This window comes from Ranitomeya variabilis, chromosome 4 (genome assembly GCF_051348905.1).
Source record: "Ranitomeya variabilis isolate aRanVar5 chromosome 4, aRanVar5.hap1, whole genome shotgun sequence".
In the NCBI taxonomy this organism is placed as follows: Eukaryota; Metazoa; Chordata; class Amphibia; order Anura; family Dendrobatidae; genus Ranitomeya; species Ranitomeya variabilis.
Window position 1 is genome coordinate 361,397,262 of NC_135235.1, and position 15,586 is coordinate 361,412,847.

General features: G+C 43.8%; 1 long non-coding RNA gene across 1 annotated transcript; it reads right to left on the reverse strand.

The window, feature by feature from the left end:
- Positions 1 to 11,079: 11,079 nt before the first annotated feature.
- LOC143768928 (uncharacterized) lies at positions 11,080 to 14,756 on the reverse strand. Its single transcript, XR_013214125.1, has 3 exons — positions 14,679 to 14,756; positions 11,746 to 12,074; positions 11,080 to 11,646 (listed from the first exon to the last, which is right to left on the reverse strand). It is a non-coding gene; the product is annotated as an uncharacterized LOC143768928 (long non-coding RNA).
- Positions 14,757 to 15,586: the final 830 nt, after the last annotated feature.

Here is a 15,586-nt window from a genome sequence, read left to right on the forward strand (position 1 = left end):
AAGAAAAAACCACAGCGCCTGGCAAACTCCAAGTCCATCAAATTCAGGGCAGCGCCTGAATCCACAAATGCCATAACAGAATAGGACAACAAAGAGCAAATCAGAGTAACGGACAAAATAAATTTTGGCTGTACAGTACCAATGGTGGCAGACCTAGCGAACCTCTTAGTGCGCTTAGGACAATCAGAGATAGCATGAGTGGAGTCACCACAATAAAAACACAGCCCATTCTGACGTCTGTATTATTGCCATTCAGCTCTGGTCAAGGTCCTATCACATTGCATAGGCTCAGGCCTCTGCTCAGAAGATACCGCCAAATGGTGCACAGTTTTGCGCTCACGTAAGCGTCGATCGATCTGAATGGCCAAGGACATAGACTCATTCAGACCCGCAGGCGTGGGGAATCCCACCATAACATCCTTAAGGGCTTCAGAAAGACCCTTTCTGAAAATTGCCGCCAGGGCACACTCATTCCACTGAGTAAGCACAGACCACTTTCTAAACTTCTGACAATATACCTCCGCTTCATCCTGACCCTGACACAAAGCCAGCAAAATTTTCTCTGCCTGATCCACTGAATCTGGTTCACCATAAAGCAATCCAAGCGCCAGAAAAAATGCATCTACATTACGCAATGCAGGATCTCCTGGCGCAAGGGAAAATGCCCAGTCTTGAGGGTCGCCACGTAGCAAAGAAATAATAATTTTTACTTGCTGAATGGGGTCACCAGAGGAGCGGGGTTTCAAAGCAAAAAACAGTCTACAATTATTTTTGAAATTCAGGAACTTAGATCTTTCCCCAGAAAACAAATCAGGAATTGGAATTCTGGGTTCTAACATCGGGTTCTGAACTACATAATCTTGAATGCCTTGTACCCTTGCAGTGAGTTGATCCACACAAGAGGACAGACCTTGAATGTCCATATCTACACCTGAGTCCTGAACCACCCAGAGATTTAGGGGAAAAGAAAAACAAAACATGCTGCAGAGGAAAAAAAAAATGGTCTCAAAACTTCTCTTATCCCTCTATTGAGATGTATTAACACTTTACGGGCCAGCTGTACTGTTATGATGACCTGGTGGTTAGGAGCACTAGGAATGACCTGATGAGCAAACTAGTAATACAGGACAAGCTCTGGGAAGTGGGAGCTCTGCTGACCGCAACCCCTAATCCTATCACAACAACTAGAAATAGCCGTGAAGCGTACCTGACTCTGCCTAGACACCTCTTCACAGCCTAAGAGCTAACTACCCCTAAAGATAGAAAATAAAGCTTAGCTTGCCTCAGAGAAATTCCCCAAAGAAAAAGGCAGCCCCCCACACATATTGACTGTGAGTTAAGATGGAAGTCACAAACACAGGAATGAAATAGGTTTCAGCAAAGGAGGCCAGACTTAACTAAACAGACTGAGGATAGAAAAGGTATCTTTGCGGTCAGCATAAAAAAACTACCAAAAAACCACGCAGAGTGTGCAAAAGAGACCCCTGCACCGACTCACGGCGCGGAGGTGCCACTCTGCATCCCAGAGCTTCCAGCTAGCAAGGCAAAATCATGATAGCAAGCTGGACAAGAAAACAGTGGTAAACAAATAAGCTAACAGGGACTTAGCTTTTTCTGGAGTAGACAGGTCATCTGAAAGATCCAAGAGAGAACTGAACCAGTACTAGGACATTGACAGCTGGCATCAAGTAACGATCTGAGTGGAGTTAAATAGAGCAGCCAGCCTAGGACTAAACGAGGTCAGCTGAGGAAGGAACCTCAGAACCAGCAGCTCCATTCACAGCCACCAGAGGGAGTCCATGGACAGAACTCGCCGAAGTACCATTCATCACCACAGGAGGGAGTTCGAGAACAGAATTCACAACAATTGACATAGCATAACACAGCAGCAAAAACCAATAGTAGGAAAAATACAGTCACCTCCATATAATGCCTTAAGCTCTGCACAATGGCCTCGCATGTCTCCGGAATCATAACGCTCAGCAAAGGCCTGGAAACAGCAGCGGAAAATTGCAAATCCTGAAGAGACCTTCCTGTGGCCAGAAACCGCAGTGTCATCGCCAACCTTTCATCCACGGGCACGGCTGCACGCATCGGCGTATCCCGCCTTTGTATGAGTGGCGTAACAGCAGCAAGTATTATCTTGAAGGATTCCTCTGACATCCTAAGGTAGTTTCGGAAATCATGAGGGTTGTTATCACGTAGCTCTCTTATGAGACCCATGTGTGACAATGTTGACCTTTTCAGCAGCCAGCTCCTGGTCCACATGCGACGTTTTCGTTTTGGACGTCTCTCCTCTAGGAGCCGTGCTGCCTCAAACACCAGGGCAGCAGCAGCGACAGACCTCTCACCGGAAGTCAGCATACTTGCTAAAAAGAAAACAAACGTACAATAAATACACGTGCTAACAAACAAAATGTTTTGACCATTTATCTAAATATATATGGTGCTACATGAGGTAACATCCTCGTTGAAGGGCACTATCTGCTACGCTGTAACGTTGTACATACCTCTTGCGGTAAAAGTCTGTAGTTTAAAGTCCAGGGTATTTAGGAGTTCTGGTTCAAGCACGTGCTCCAGAGAGAAAAGAATACAGCGCTCGACAGCTCCTGTTTTATCAGCCGGGAACAATAGTATTACGTCTGTCGAATGAGCGCACAGTATTGTACCGCCCAATCAGCACACAGGAGGTGGAGAGTTTGGCGCTCCTACGTATCAAGCTTCTCCACCCATTACATCGTATACAATATCGTGCACACCTCTGTTGCACGGTGCGATCATGCCGCCACAGCGGGACACTTGACGACGAAAGAAAGTTTCAAACGATCTGCTACGACGTACGATTCTCAGCGGGGTCCCTGATCGCTGCTGCGTGTCAGACACAGTGATATCGTATGTATATCGCTGCAACGTCATGGATCGTGCCGTCGTAGAGACCAAAGTGCCACTGTGAGACAGTACCCTAAGAGTGGGTTAATTAGAACATTGAGAGATAAAATATCAAAAGCAAAATTCAGTTAATCACATTGTATAAATTAAATAAATGTATTTGGATTATGCAGTGAGAAAGAAGTATTTGATCCCACTGGCAAGCAAGACTTAATACTTGGTGGCAAAACCGTTGTTGGCAAGCACAGCAGTCAGGCATTTTTTGTAGTTGATGATGAGGTTTGCACACGTCAGGAGGAATTTTGGTCCACGCTTTGCAGATCATCTCTAAATCATTAAGATTCTGTGTCTGTCAATTGGCAACTCGAAGCTTCAACTCCCTCCGTACGTTTTATATGGGATTAAGGTCTGGAGACTGGCCAAGTCACCCCATGATCTTAATATGCTTCTTTTCAAGCCACTCCTTTGTTGCCTTGGCTATATGTTTTGGGTCATTGTCTTGCTGGAACACCCATCCACGACCCATTTTTAATGCCTTGTAAGTGGGAAGGAGGTTGTCACTCAGGATTTTACAGTACATTGCTTCATCCCATCCATTCTCCCATTGATGCAGTGAAGTAGTCCTGTGCCCATAGCAGAGAAACACCCTAAAAACATATTTTTTCCACCTCGATGCTTGACAGTGGGGACGGTGTTCTTTGGGTCACAGGCAGCATTTCTCTTCCTCCAAACAAGGCGAGTTGAGTTAATGTCAAAGAGCTACATTTTTATCTCATCTGACCACATCACCTTCTCCCAATCACTCACAGAATCATTCAGGTATTTATTGGCAAGTGTGGCACCCCAGGATCCTGGTCGTCACAGTAGCATTGCTTTCCTCATGGGAAGAGTGATGTTACGCTTTAAGTCAACAAGGGATGATTGTAACCAGGTAACACAAGAATGCAACACATTCACACTCCAGGCCACCAGGGGGCGCTTTTGATCCTATTTACTAGATGACTCCCCATATATATATCTGGTAGTCTGTAGGGAAAGGCAGTCAGTTCTTGCCAGGAAAATGGTAAGAGCATGTGCACAACTAATAGGGGTGCTAAGGTAGGTTCCCACACCATGTAGTACTCGTTGGAAGCCCTCGCCTCTTTCTTTGAATGGCTTAATACTGCCTGGCCAGGCATTACATTCACGATATCACATTACCCACACAGAATACATTTCCTGGACACAATGGTTACACTCAAACCGGATGGTTCCATCTCTACTGACTTGTATACCAAAAATACCAACCGCAATAGTCTGTTACACTTTACCAGTTTCCACCCTCCCTCCACAAAACGGTCTATGCACAAATCTCAATTTCACAGAGTCTCTAAAATCGTGTCAGACTCGGATCTTCATCCCCTCAGGTTGCAAGAAATGGCCTCTAAATTCTCTCAACGTGTTTATCCGACCACAATACTCCAGAACGCCTCAGCACCTCTCCCACCCAGACCCAATAGATCCTCCAACCGGATTCCGTTTGTCCATTCATTCCACCCTTTTGCCTATATCTTACACAGATCTATACGTAGACATTGGCACCTATTGGCAAGTGCCCATCCGGAGGTCCCAGAATTTCAGGAACCCTTTCTTCCCTGTTTTAGGAGGGCCCCCAACCTTAAGGACTCACTGGTGAGAGCTGATATAGGTACCAATAAATCAACACCATGCCAACGGTTCCTACAAAATCCTCGAACCGGGACCTTCTGCTGTCTCCATTGCTCCCAATGCCACAATGTCCATAAAGGCACATCCTTTCACCATCCACACTCAGGCAAAATATTTCACATTACGGATTTCTTTACCTGTGACACGTCATGGGTTGTATGTTTGATCAAATGCCCATGCGGCTTACTGTATGTGGGTGAAACCACGCGACCTATACGCGACCGCATTTCAAAGCACAAATCCACCATACGCTGCAAGAATCTTTTGTTACCTATCCCCTCACATTTTACCACCCATGGTCACAGCATCTCACAGCTTAAGTTTCAGGTTATTGAGCATATACCCCCTTTGAGATGGGGAGGAAATAGGATTGCCCGCCTGAAACGTAGGGAGGCTTTCTGGATCCATAACCTTGAGACCCTACACCCAAAAGGTCTTAACAGGGACTATGACTTGGCAGCTTTCCTATAAATAGGTCATTTCCAAGTAACCTTGGTCTTTAGGACTCTTGCTTTTTCAGGTCTGCGGTATTATTGTATCCGATATCCCAGTTATACCCAAGTATTATGTTTATGTTGATCGACTCCGTCATTATTACTATGTCCCTTTGCTTCTATAACCTGCCTACAATAGCGCTGTCTTACTAATGTTTTTTACTAATGTTTTTTGCTAATATACTGTATCATTCTTTCCTCGTGATCATCATCTTTTGCCTGTATTTATCAGGACCTGTCTACAAAGATTGTATATGATTTATGCAGTACTATACCAGTGCCTTTGTTTCATCATACCACTGTATTTAATATTGGTATACTCGGCATGAACTTCAGATTCTAACACCTGTTTTCTCTGTTATAGAGTCGACTTTATTGAAGTTTTGTGCACCATTCTTGTCGTCACATCCTCCTATGAATCTCGCTCCATGGGACATAGCTCACCTCCACCTGCTATGTCCTACACGTCCGGATCCATTATTGGACTACTAACTTAGAGTGGATTTATTTTCACTTAGCTCCGATCTTCTTCCATGCACCTCCCCTCGTAGGAACTTGCCCTAGGTTACATACGTACTGCTAGTGGAACACATATTGCTGCCGTAGGATCCACATGGACATTGCACATCCAGCGACGTCACATCCGCTGGCTAAGCACGTTTAGGAGTAGCGCACACCGCTTCCTTAGTGACGCACACAGACCTTCCCGGAGACGTCACTCTTGCCTTCTTAGCGCGCCTCCTCATTTGTTTGCTACGTCTCACCGGGACACGCCCCTCTTCTATGTAAACGCGCACTTCTATCCAGGACCACAGACGAGCCGAGGGATACCGTGTCTGTTCCTGGTACATACCACTTCTTCCCACTTACCAGGTAATTCTCTGGCGTGATGCACCATAACCAGCCTATACTGGCACTTACGGCTCCCTCACATTATAGCAGTTTCTTTACCTGATACTATTTATCTCCTCCTAGTGGACCTGATCCCCTGTCCAGCATTATTCTCAGGTATGCCGTTACACGGGGTTTATCTAGCACACGAACACATTCACGCTAGCAGCATGGGTCACCGTTCTTCCTTTTTTCTACCCCAGACGCTGCTCATTGTGTGCCCAGAGACACGAGTGTGTCATTTTCACTTTCAGTACGGTATGTTAAGATATATTCCCTACTATTCCTATTCTCTATCCACATTGGTGCCTAATACTAGATGTATATATCTATCTCTGCTGGACATCATGTCTAAGACTTGTTTTTTTCACCATGACCTGATAATGGATTATTCCAGCTCTGATGCGTTATACTATTACAAGTTTATGTACACTGTGTTCCAAATTATTATGCAAATAATATTTCCTCATATTTTCTCTAAATTACCTATCTGAATTGCAGTCATTGTTATTTTCCAGTCATCTACTATTCTAGTATAATTGCAATGTTTTGGAACAAACTGCCTATGAAAACAGTATCTTTAAAAAAAAAAAAACACTCAAAATTCATGTTCCAAATTATTATGCACAGCAGAGTTTTCAACCTTTTTTATTTTATTTTGAACAAAAAAATGGTCAATTGTGAAGTTATAAGCATTATCAGCTTATTACAAAATGAAATCAAGCAGTTTTCAAGTGAAAACTTTATTCTAGGTGATGTTACATTTGCACATAGGACCCCTTGTTCGAAAGAAGCTTCTGAACTCTCTCATCCATGGAATTTGTCAGTTTTTGGATGGTTTCTGCTTCACTTGTTTTGCATGTGGACAGAATACCCTCCCAGAGCTGTTGCTTAGATGTGAACTGCCTCCCGCCATCATAGACACTCCTTTCGATAATGCTCCAGAGGTTTTCAATGGGCTTGAGGCCAGGGGAAGATGGTGGCCACATCATTAGTTTGTCCTCTTTTATGCCCATAGCAGCCAGAGATGCGGATGTGTTTTTTGCAGCATGAGACGGTGCATTATCATGCATGAAAATGATCTTGCTGCGGAAAGCACAGTTCTTCCTCTTGAACCATGGCAGGAAGTGTTTTTAGAAACTCCACATAGATTATGGAGTTCATCTTTACCCCTTCAGGGATCATAAAGGGGCCAGCAATCTCTCTCCCCATGATTCCAGCCCAAAACATTACTCTCCTCCTCCTTGTTGGCGCCTTAGCCGTGTTTTCATGGGGTGTCCATCAACCAGCCATCCTCTACTCCATCCATCTGGACCATCGAGCATTGCACGGCACTCATCGGTGAACAAAACAGTTTGGAAGTCAGTCTTCATGTATCGTTTGGCCCACTGGAGCTGTTTCTGCGTGTGTGCAGTGGATAGAGGTGGTCGACAGGATGGCTTACGCACCTCTGAAGGACCCTGCATCTTGTTGTTCTGGGGACGTTGGAGGCACCAGCAGCTTCAAAAACTTGTCTGCTGCTATGACCAGGCATTTTTGCAGCTGCTCTTTTAACTTTACGCACTTGCCTGTTGGAACGGGTCCTCAATTGTTCCTTATCAGCACGCACACGTGTGTGCTGGGAATCAGCTACATACTTCTTGATTGTGCGATGATCACGATGAAGTGTCTTGGCAATCTTGATTGTAGTCATGCCTTTACCTAAATACTCCACAATTTGTTGCTTCTCAGCAGCCGACACATCCTTTTTCTTTCCCATTTTGGCCAAAAATGTAGGCTGCTTAATAATGTGGAACAGCCTTCTTAAGTAGTCTTGCCTTTATTTGGACACACCTGCCAAACTAATTTGCACAGGTATCTGCAATTGCTTTCAGTGATATAAAGAGCCCTGACACACATCACCATCAATGAGTTTAAATGACAAACAAAAAAATTCTAACCTTATCACTCCTAAATTCTTTGTGCATAATAATTTGGAACACAGTGTATATACTTTGGTTTTTCATTTAATTTTTTGTATTGATGTATAACTTTAGTTTGTTTTTCACTTCCTGTAGTAACTGATGAAGGTCCTGTTTGTTGGACCGAAACGTTTTGGGTACTACATTAAAAATTTCACAAGAGCATTAAGTTGAGTGCAAGGTTTTTTCTTTGAGTTCTTGCCAGGAAACAGACACAGACTTAATCAGTCTGAGGCAGAAGAGGGTTTATGGAGCTGTGTAGCCGCAGTGCAGCAGTTCCCAGAAAGAGACATTCAGAAAGCCGAAGACATTGCAGTGAACGTGCAGGAGAGCAAAGCACAGGAGAGGATACCAGAGGTAGACCAGCCCCGAGCAGGCTGCCTCCTTCTGAGGTGCAGACACCGGTAGTGGGAACACCGAGGATCGTAAGGCCCTCCACGACTTACATCAGAGACCGGCAGGACAGCTGAACTCCACGTTACCTGTCAGCCTTAGTACCCAGGAGGCACAGTGACACCCTTAGAGGCTAGGGCATGCTAGAGTCCCTATAAACTGCCTCAAGTCACCAGTCATACGGGTCATGTCATATCCTATATGGGGGACAGAGAGCGCAAGAGAACACCTGTGAGGACCTTATTTAAAGCCATAGCCAGTAAGGGACTACAACACCATGGCGCTAGAGGAAGGCTTTGATTTCCACCTGGATAAAGGGACTCCTAATTTGCCTCCAAGCTGGAAGGACCCTGCCTGCCCTGTGATCTGGTGCTCTGGACTGTGGCTGCTGAAGTCTTCAGTAAATAAAGTAAAGAGACTGCAAACCTGTGTCCTCGTTCTTCACTGCACCTCTCACCATCTTCCATCGACACACCAGGAGCCCTGGGGATATACCTCACCTGTGGAAAGGTATACCATCTAGCTGCCAGAACGTCACCCCAGAGGACCCCTTAAAGCAGCGTCGGTCCCCACTGAAAGAATACCACAGATGGCGTCACGAACATAAACTTTATTCCCTTTAAAGACCTTTCCCTTTTACATGGGCTCCCAGGGCCAAGGACCGGGTCACCGCCACCGTGACATCCCCCTGGGAACACCGGACACAGTACAGAGTACCCCACGGCCCTGGCGGGCGACTGACAAGCTTCAGACAAGACTGCACATGTGCCATCATGTGCAGGGGGACATTGCAGGCACTGCAGGATTTTAAACCTTCACGGCGTAATGTGTTACCAATGGTTTTCTTGGTGACCGTGGTCTCAGCTGCCTTGAGATCATTAACAAGTTCCGTTCATGTAGTTTTAGGCAGATTTCTCACCCTCTCCATGATCAAGGATACTCCACAAGGTGAGATTTTCCATTTTACTACTATTGCATCAACAGTATTCTCCTTCTTACCCAGCATCTTAAGTGTGGTTTTGTTGCCCATTCCAGCTTTGTGCAGGTCTATGATCTTGTCCCTGACATCCTAAGAAAGCTCTTTGTTTTTGCTTGTGTTGTAGAGGTTAGAGTCTGCCTGATTAATTGAGTTTGTGGACAGGAGTCTTTTATAAAGGAGACTATGTAAGACAGCTGTCTTTAAGGCAGGTAATGAGTTAATTAGGAGTGTCTAACTGGTCTGTAGGAGCCAGAAATCTTAGTGGTTGGTAGGGGATCAAATACTTATTTCTCACTGCAAAATAAAAATAAATGTATATAATTTATACAATGTGATTACCTACTCTTAAAATTATAGACTGTTCATGTCTTTGTCAGTGGGCAAACTTACAAAATCAGCAAGGGATCAATTAACTATTTCCTTCACTGTATATACTTGTGTTTGAATGTTTGTTAATGGGAATACAAACTAATGAAGGACAGAGAATGTGACAGGGGGAACTAGTGTTAATGGAAGTAATTCAGTGGGTATGGAACGTATTCAGACCCCTTTTGATTTTTCACTCTTTGTTTTATTGCAGCCTTTTGGCAAATTCAAAAAAGTTTGTTTTTTTCTCATTAATGTACACGCTGCACCCCATCTTGACTGAAAAAAACAGAAATGTAGAATTTTTTCAAATTTATTAAAAAAGGAAAACTGAAATATCACATGGTCATAAGTATTCAGACTCTTTGCTCAGACACTCATATTTAAGTCACATGCTGTCCATTTCCTTGTGATCCTCCTTCAGATGGTCCTACTCCCTCATTGGAGCCAGCTATGTTTAGTTAAACTGATAGGACTCATGGCATACTAGCTCAAAAGGGTGCTTATACTCAATACTGAGTAAAGGGTTTGAATACTTATGACCATGTGATATTTAAGTTATTCTTTTTTAATAAATTTGAAAAAATTTTGACATTTCTGATTTTTTTTCTGTCAAGATGGTGTGAAGCGTGTACATTAATGAGAAAAAAATTAACTTTTTTGAATTTACCAAATGGCTGCAATGAAACAAAGAGTGAAAAATGTAAAGGGGTATGAATACTTTCTGTACCACCTGTAAATTATAACTATAGCATTAGTAATGGAGATTCATCCTAGAGAAGCCTCTCTATTACTATGCAGTGGGCTTGATGTCACCAGACAATACAGAGGTGACATCAACTTCACAAATATTACCCTATTTGCCATCACCACAGGGCAAGTGGGAAGAGCTGGGGAAAGCGCCAAAATTGGCGCATCTAATAGATGTGCCTCTTCTGGGTGGCTGTGGGCAGATATTTTTATTAAAATTATTTCAAAAAACAGCATAGGGACCTTGATAATGCTGACAGCTGTCAGTTTTACCTGGCTGGATATGCACAATACAGGGGAACCACAACATTTTTTTTAAATTATTTATTTAGAGCACAGGCACCAGCTGATGAATACTCCCATCAGCCGCCGCCTGCTCTTGCTGTAATTAGTGGCAGCAGGTGTAGGCTGATGGGAGCAGTAGTCTGGCCAGCGGTAATGATTTGACCACAGATTCGAAGCAATGTCTGCCACACTGTCATGCTCATGTGTTTGTTCGGGACAGAACCCTAACAGTGGTATAGAAAATGTTCAGCACAGCCTAGGAAGGGAGGTGCACAGTCATAGGTTCCCAAACCTTGATGTATAAGATACAAGTGACTAGCACACTCCAAAGTCTTGTGATGCAAAAGGGTTTTTTTTTATTTACATACAATAATCACAAACGTTTCAGTCGATACTGGACCTTCATCAGTGTGCTATAAAGGGAATATATACAAAATGTCAACCAATGTATAAATAAAAGAACAAAAAAGAAAAAATTAAACATAAACAAAATACCAAAGGAATAACAAAATTATGTACATCACGAAGAGCAGCAGAGTCATGAGTATAAATAGAACAACAACCGTGGAGTACAGTCAAAACATACATGTCTGCTCATAAGGTGCACTGCAAGATAAATGTCTGTGCACTTGGACATATAGACATGATTGCAAGTCCAGGGTAGAGGAGGGTCAGAGGACCACTATGGTGATTATGAAAGGGGACTGATGTAACGGGGGGGAGAAATGAAAATGAGAACATACCTAAATACAGTAGTATGCTTGATGGAGCCCCAAAATAGTTACTTAATTTGCATCTAAAGTAAGAGAGGTGGGAAAAAAATGACATATACAGAAGTGATGACGCTATGACGTGCTTATAGCAACTGAACATGGGGTACATACCCATATAATAGACCTGGGATTATAGACCAGTGAGGCAGCAAGGCCGTCTGTAGAGGGAAATATAATGGGTAGTAGGTTATGGGGCTGACATGGGAAAAGCAAAGTGCCGACCGCCAGTGGAGGAGCGTGCCGCATGAATGACTTACCAACTCACAGAGACAGAGCCTGGATGTACGCAGTGTCCACCGCAAGTATAGTGAGGGGGTAGTGTGCCTGGATCCTCTATATATAGGGGAGACAGGGCGCTATGTGCGCGCTGTAATTCTGGCATGTAAAATCGGAAAGGGCGGGGCTGTGATGACACGAATGTCAGATGACCGCTGAGGGCGGCGTGATATCCATTCCACAGATGCTGAAAAGGAAAATGGAGGTGCGTTCCAGAGCAGAGAGCAGTGAATCGCTGTGAACGAAGTAAGTAATATGGTGGCCGTAGAGTGTCACAGATGGCGAGGGAGTGGAATCAGAGCGGATGATTCTGTAAGAAGAAACGGTCAATTAATGTGATGATCAACTAACAGTGCAGTTACTATATAATGCCAAAATAAGGAGCACATTACGTGGCACACAAAGGGACAAATGACAATGATCTGAGATAATGATAAAAGATAGCGATGTAATGCTATCTGTATAATGTAATTAAAGGATTACTGGAACGTATAATTTCATATAGAGACTTAGCAAATGGACATAGCATAAGAACCAATGAGTAAGTATGATCATTCACTGTCAATGTAGTGAACCAGGATAAGAAACACATACAAAAATGAACATAACGTGGCACACAATGAGATGAATTGTAATGGTAAAAATACCAGAAAGCGAAAAATTACATATAAATAAGAACCTGGCGAATGGACATTACATATATATAATAAACCATGACGGATATGGTATCTGAATTATGTTCCTATGGCATCATGGTGACCCTATAACCGGGCTATTATTATCATTATATATATTGTATGGCCTGTGCTTGGTAAAGGGAGAGGTAGAGAACTGTATGGACTAGAAGTACGGATGATATAATCACTGGACTAATGTCCTAAAGTTAGAGATACTGTTTCAAATGAAGGACATCAGTTCGTAGTCCCTATTAAGTCCTTTAGGGCTCAAAGTGTTAAGCTCATGGATCCAGTACGCCTCTCTACGTTTGAGCATAGAACCCTAACAGTAACACAGACTTCCTGTTGAGGTCCACGCTTGATGTCTGTACTCGAACAGCCAAGGTCCGGTACAGACATCAAACTTTACTGTTCAGGTTTGCTCATCTCTAGTCTCCACTAGGGTTGAGCGACCTTTACTTTTATAGGATCGGGTCGGGTTTCACGAAACCCGACTTTTTCAAAAGTCGGGTCGAGTGAAATCGGCCGATCCTATAAAAAAGTCGGGGTCGGGGTCGGCCGAAACTCGAAACCCAATGCAGTGCATTGGGTTTCCAATGGTTCCCAGGGTCTGAAGGAGCGGAAACTCTCCTTCAGGCCCTGGGATCCATATTTAAGTGTAAAATAAAGAATTAAAATAAAAAATATCGCTATACTTACCCTCTGACGGGCCCTGGTACTAACCGGGAACCTTCCTTCCTTATTATCAGCCTTCCAGGACCTTGCGGTGACGTCGCAGTGACGTCGCGGCTTGTGATTGGTCGTGCGGCCGCCCATGTGACCGCTCGCGCGACCAATCAGAAGCCGTGACGTCACCGTGACGTCACCGAAGGTCCTGGAAGGGCTGATTCTTAGGAAGGAAGGCTGCCGGAAAGAAGCAGGGCGTGTCCGAGGGTGAGTATATACCTAATAGGAATATACTCACCCTCGGCTTCGTTCCGGCAGCCTTCCTTCCTAAGAATCAGCCCTTCCAGGACCTTCGGTGACGTCACGGTGACGTCGCGGCTTGTGATTGGTCACGCGAGCGGTCACATGGGCGGCCGCGCGACCAATCAAAAGCCGCGACGTCACCGCGACGTCACCGCAAGGTCCTGGAAGGCTGATTCTAAGGAAGGAAGGTTCCCGGTTAGTACCAGGGCCCGTCAGAGGGTAAGTATAGCGATATTTTTTATTTTAATTCTTTATTTTACACTTAAATCTGAATTCCGATACCAATTCCCGATATCTTAAACACATCGGGAATCGGTATCGGAATTCCGATTCCAGATTCAGAAGATCGCCGACTTCATGGCCGACCCCACACAGGGGTCGGGTCGGGTTTCATGAAACCCGACTTTGCCAAAAGTCGGCGACTTCTGAAAATTGCCGACCCGTTTCGCTCAACCCTAGTCTCCACTATTCTATCTTCAAATAATATATCGTCAATATTTTCATTCTATACATTATGACATTATGCTTTCTTTTATTGCCTTTTAAACAGTAAATAAACTTTGCAATTATTTTTTTGCATTTAGCAGGCACTTGAATTTCCTGAAGATCAGTGGAGATTTGGGTTCTGAGATTCCCACTGACTAAAGAATATGAGGAAAAGGTACATGCATGTAACAGGGATCACCCAAACCAATCAAGATATCAAAAAAGCTTTATTACAGAATGAAAAGAGCACACATAAAAACAATTAAAAATCCTTAAAGGATGGTTCACGTCGTTACAGATCCATAAATAAAGGGTAAAATACCCAAAAGAGGTATCCCTCGGCTGGATAATGCAAATATCACAGATTTACATCATCAGAGCACACATATACAGCAGTAGACTTTGCTGAATGCCGGATCACAGCATGATAACAGCAATTTAAACTAGAGGTATATAGACAATGGGTAGATACTGTCCCTCCTGAACCTGTGTGTGTGGACAATGTAGCCTACCCAATAATTTCAATAAGATAACAATCAGTACGAGGGGTCCCCCACACATATACCCTGACTGTGGACACCCAGGGATAAAGTCAGGTAAGGCAATGATCAATACTTAGCCCTGGCTTAAATACAGTCAGAAGGTCACCCCGGTCTAAAGTCCAGCCTCTGGGATACCCGGACCCACGCGTTCTGACACTCGTGGTGTATTTCTCAAGGTGGATGTGCTCTAATCCCCTATACGGCGCTTTAAATAGAGGTCAAAATAATCATAAAACATACCAGCTATGTCCTGGCGAAGCGGAGGTGACATTGTGGGGAATCAAGGGCGGTGCACGCGGTGCGCAGTGAGCAGTGACCCAGAAGCGAGTGAAAGTTCAATAGAAGACGGCGCATGCGCTAGACTTGTGAAAGGCGGAAGTCACAAATGTTACCCAGTGAAGGAATACACATTGCGTTCGGGCGCCTGCGTGTCTTTGTCAAACAGGCACTCCCGGCTGCGCATGCAGATAGTAAGCATTATCCATTAGATGGCCACAGAGCTATATAACTAGACATGTAATAAGCTGTTGGCACTGCTATGATGCAGGGGATTAATTCATATCGCAAGTACGGATGTCTAATAGTAAACAGTACCCAAAGTTACAAACCATTAACAAAGGAAAATACAAAGTAAATGTAACAAAAGAAATAGTAAAGTATAAAAAGAATAATGTAAGAAATTATATATAAAGAAAAGGAATGAAAAATAATGAATTGTGCAAACACATGTAAAGATATGCATGTGTATATAGGCACATGTAAAAATAGATGTACTAAACAAGAAAATACCCACAAAAATACATAGATAAATGCGACCCTGAATTAACATCCTAATAGCGGAACCCAGATGACCCAGTTGGAATAACAAAATGAAATGGCAGCAGGACTCTTCTGATTGGCTTCTTCATTGTTTCTTCTGTCCTTCTTCTTCTTTAAACTTGGGAATCTAGAAGAAGGGGGCAAAATATAAGAACCACACAAACAAAGATGGAAAAGGTCCCACCAAAGTGGGGGAGCACGGTTGGACCACTATCTAAGCAGACATACAAATGGGTGTGATTCACCCAGGACTTTGATAGGAATGGACAACCTGGGTCAAATCACATTTTCCCATAAAAACCGGTATAAAGTAGCTCCTCATTTAAGCC